Here is a 5,234-nt window from a genome sequence, read left to right on the forward strand (position 1 = left end):
GGAGCAATAGGTGGGTGATTTTATGATTTTTCAATCGTTGATTATTCTGTATTTGAGGGCCCACATATGGTCAGACCCATCTTGATGTATGCATAGTATAGGGAGAGCCCATAGTGGTTGGTTCCCTCCTCTTCTCACGTCTCTCTCTCTCTCTCTCTCTCTCTCTCTCTCTCTCCTTTTTTAACTATTTGATGGCCCACCTGATGCATGCATCCATGCCATCCATCATGGTGGAGCCCACCTTGGTGTATGTGAGAAATCCACACCGTCCAGCAAACCTGGACGGTGAGACCCACCTGATGAATGTGTTTCATCTAGCCGTCCATCTGGGATGGTGGAGCTCACATGATGCATGTATTTTATCCAGCCGTCTAGGTGGGACGATGGACCCCACTATGATGTATGCCTTCCATGCACACCATCCACAGAATTTGGACGGTGCTAGACACCCTTCTGGATGGTATTGTGGCCCCTACTGTGATGTATGTGCGGCATCCACACTGTCTATATAGCTGGACGGTGGGCCACACCAAGATGTATATGTTTTATATTCAGACTATCCATCCATTTTGCTTGTGGGCCACGCACGTGTGGACCCGACCTGGACGTACGTGCCTTACATCTGCACCATCCCTCCAGCCATCCCAGGCCATGGACCTGGGATGAGGCAGATTCAAATTTCAGGTGGAGCCGACCGTGCTGTACCCAACACGTGGAATCCACCATAATGTATGGATTTAATCCACACCATCTGTCCATTGTATGGGCCTCGCACGTGTGGTGCATCCACACCGTCCAGACCTTGGACGGTGGGACCCACCCTACACATGGGGCCTACCTTGATGAGGACAGTGGGTTGGCTGGTATACTTGCACCGTCTAGATGGGCTGGACGGTGGGGTCCACCATGCTGTATGTGTTTCATCAACACCATCCGTACATGGGGGCCCACATATGAGGTATGTGTTGTATCCTCAACGTCCATCTGTTTGGGGACATGGACCCCCCATTGATGTATTTATTTTATATCCACTCTATCTATCTGACCAGGGTAGTGTGGGGCCCACATTGATGTATGTATTGTATGTCCATGCCACCCATCTGCCGGGCCACAATATGATGTATGTGTTACATCCAAACTGTCCATCCGGATGGTGGGTTCGTCTTAAGGCTTAAGATTAAAAATCAGACAGATTTATTTATCAAGTGGACCACACTACAAATATCAGCAGGGGATTGAATGGCTACCATTGAAACCCGTTTGGGAGCACCGAAGTGTTGGATCAATATGAAATTTGTTTTTCCTCCTAATTCAGGTCCATGTGACCTTATGAATAGATTGGATGGAAAATAAATGTTATGGTGGGCCCGATGAATAGTTAACAGTGAAAATCATTATCTCCACTATTGTTTGTGGTATGGTCCATATGATCTTTTAATATGATTGAGTAATGCTCTAAAATGATCTCTAAAAAAAAAGATGAATGGTGTAGATATAATATAGTGTATGGGTCCCACCTTGATGTGATGTGTATTGGGCCTGTAAGAGAGGCCCATTATGATGTATTCGGGGCCCATGGGTTGTGACCCATTGTGATGTATTCGGGGCCCATGGGTTGTGGCCCATTGTGATATGTTTAAGGCCCATGTATTGTGGCCATTTGTGATGTATATGCGGCCCGTATTTGAGGCCCAATGTGATGCATATGTAGCCCATGAGTGAGGCCCATCGTGATGTGTATTAGGCCATTGAGAGAGGCCCATGGTGATGTATATTGGGCTATTATGTGAGGCCATGAGCTCACTATACGTTTGGCTTTATGTGGGCCACTCCTTGGGAGCAATGTTGGTTAAATGTCCACATTGATGAGCAATGATGGTTAAATGTCCACATTGTGACCTTCCCTTAGGCCTTGTTAGGCTTATTCTCATCGGTACAAATTATCGATACTAATTATTGGTGCCGATTATCGAGGCTGAATGTCGAGGCCGATTGTCGAGGCCGATTATCGATGATGATTATCGGTGTCGATTATCGAGGCCGATGCTGATCATTGATGCCGATTATTAATGTTCATTATCGGTGCCGGTTATCGATACCGATTATAAGTATGTGATAGCATAACATCATGATACATTCTCATATACATCATCTGCAAGTTTGTTATGAGATGTGATTGATCATTGCATATGCCATAGTCGTCCCACATGAGCACACGGTATGCGCAATATTGATGCATGATTGGACTGTGTGACTTATGCATTCCACATTTTGTGATATGACCACCGTACGCCCTAACGACATCAGGGTCGTGGCCTCCACAGGCATGTCGTGGATGGTCGGATGGGACAATAAAAATATTTGGTTCTAGCATACGGGCGCTATAGATGTCCTTAGGTAAAAATTTCTAAACTTCCGTAGCCAAGAGACGCCCCAATGTCTAAACTGAGTGGATATATATGAGTGCATGAGAGCCTTATACCAGTAGGTCGCGTCTCCCACTATGTCATGGTCGATTGGGAGGGGGTGTGACCTTACCCGCCTAAGTGAGGGGTCAATATTTAGGTTGAGTTTGACCAGCTTGAGGAATGGGTCCGCTATCGATGAGCAAGGCTTGATATTGGCAGGCGAATAGTGTGGTCTCTTCCACTTACCTAATTGTACGCTCAGATTGGGGCGACAAGCTGGTGTAGAGTGTAATAGACCCCAATGATGATCCCAGAAATGTATGGTACTGATATATGGACTTATTGAGCAGGAGTTACATACTTAACATTATACTCATTCATTCACTTATTAACTATCCACTCGGGCTGGTGGTGCACAACTAATTGTTATGTGTACCTTCGCAAAGGCCAGAATTTCGGTTGGAGCGCGCGAGTCTATCTATCTAAATTTAGGTATGAGACTAGTTTGGATATAAGTCCCTTGTGATGGACCTCATAGCTTGCGATACTACGTACTATCATCCCGACTCCACCCTCTAGCTTGGTTATTTCATTCACACCGCATACTATATCAGTGGCACATGGCATTTTGGGTTGCTATGTTTTTGCATTTATATGGCCTAGATGATCCTGACGGTATTTGTGGACTCATCAAGATTTATATATTATATTGCATTCTAAGTATATGATATTTGGCTTACTATGTCTCCTCATTGCATAACTGATCTACATTGTTTCCTCAGTATATGATACTGGCTTATTATATTTTTGCATTGCATAGCTTAGATAAGGCTGATAGTATTTATGAACTTGCCAGCATGTTTTCGCATTAATCTAATATCGTATGATTTATGGATTGCCAGTATTTCCATTTACTCTGATATTTATATGCTTGGCGCGTGCATCGCACATACTTACTCCACCCTCTAAACTTTTTATAAGCTTATGTATGATAGATGCGTGCAGGTGACATTAGGTCACAACAGCGTTGAGCTTGGAGCGTGCAGTCGTCTTTTGGAGCTTTGATTTCCAATATATGTATTTCCCTTTCAGCACCGTATTCAACTGTTTATATTAGTGGATATGTGATGATGATGTTGTCTTTGTGATTTAAGCAAACTTTTGGTTATGGTTGTTATGAAACAAATGTATATTGAAAATCCTCTTTGTGGGATCTCAGAATCGAAATCTGGCGTATGGGTGTTGGAAGCCAAGAATGGGGTACTACGGAGGCTGTCGGCACCGGATTTGGCGATTGAGAATTTTGTGAGCCCGGTTTTTAAGTTTGGGGCATGACACCTTTTGTATCAAAATAAAGGAACCATAATAAGTAATCCATGAGTAGTTGGAAAGCTAATATGGACCCTATATTTATATACAAATTCAAATGGGCCGTATCAGAAGCCCAATTCACTTTCTTTAAAGATTATGTATATTTTATTAAAGGTTTTTTAATTAGCCAATTTTGGGTTAATTTAAACCAAGTAGTAGGAAGTGACTTGAGATTTTTTAAAACAAAATCTAACTTATAGTGCAGTCTGTTTTAATTATTAATAGTTAAGATTTCTTAAAATGATAAAGATCGATATATGTATTAAAATAAATAATAAATAAATAATAATTTTTTTTTTATAATCTTGATTATGATATATTAGTATCATGAATGCAATCATTTAAGGTGAGCTATACATTTTTAGAGTTAGACAAGTAAAATATATATATCACGTGTTTCTTGATTATTACATGTACGTATGCCTGCATGTGAATATAGTTTCCTTTATATCATTCTATTCACTATTGATTAAGAGACCATTAGTGATCGGAACCATCATAAATCGTGCTGATCAATGTTGATGAGAGGATACATCATCAACAATGATCATTAACGATAATGATCGGATCAATCGCTAATGGACATGATCTTTGGTGATGATAGAACTCTATTTATATCTAAGCACTTATTTTATTTTATTTCAAATATGATGATAATGTTTATATGTATGATATAATTAGACTTGATGCGATTATATGTAAGTCCATTTTTTATTAGAAAATAGAAAACTTAGTGCTAGAATGTTCTCTATATATAAAAGTTGTGTATAACCTGTGTGGGAGTTAAATCTCATCTACTAAATAATGCATGCAACCTATATTGAAAGGTTATATGTTATATAATTATATTCTTATAAAAGCATCAAATTCATCTTAAAAAGATAACTTGATTGATCTACACTGCCCGTTCAGCTTTTTTGTTGCTTTTATAAAGACCCATAGTCAGTGCCTGATTTTAGTTAGCACCGGCGAAGGGTCTCACCAAACGACGTGAATCCCCAACTTTGTTGTAGTGTTGAGGATTAGTTGGCTGAGAGTAATACATGTATGCCTCCACCATGAAAATAGGACACCCAAAAATCCAAATGATCCAACCATCAGGTGACCCAACACTCGAATTTAGAGCTTTTTGGGTGGTGTGGATTGTTCCTTATGGTGTGGGCCACCTAATGACTGGATGAGGCTGATACACCGAGCAACTAACTTTTATGACGGAGCAGCTTGCTAGACGAGCTGGATGCCATTTATAGGGTGGTTCGTTCACCACCGACCTATGTGGTGGTAAGACACTGTGGGGCCTACCGTGATGTATGTATTTGATAAAAAATGCACCGGCTAAAGAAAATACACACTCTACAAAGATTTGTAGTAGATCGGGACCCACTTTCATTAAACATCGATAAACATCAACTTTCTACCGACCAAGGTTCTTGAAAAAGAAAGAAAACAAAAAGG

At 40.9% G+C, this 5,234-nt stretch overlaps 1 protein-coding gene across 1 annotated transcript in view; it reads right to left on the reverse strand.

The window, feature by feature from the left end:
* Positions 1–5,141: 5,141 nt before the first annotated feature.
* LOC131244469 (non-specific lipid-transfer protein A-like) overlaps positions 5,142–5,234 on the reverse strand; it is a 2,136-nt gene continuing 2,043 nt past the window's right edge. The window contains exon 2 of the mRNA XM_058244051.1: positions 5,142–5,234. This exon is cut by the window's right edge and continues 232 nt beyond it. The gene's annotated coding sequence lies outside the window, so the exon portion shown is untranslated.

The sequence above is a fragment of the Magnolia sinica genome, chromosome 4 (genome assembly GCF_029962835.1).
Source record: "Magnolia sinica isolate HGM2019 chromosome 4, MsV1, whole genome shotgun sequence".
Lineage (NCBI taxonomy): Eukaryota > Viridiplantae > Streptophyta > Magnoliopsida > Magnoliales > Magnoliaceae > Magnolia > Magnolia sinica.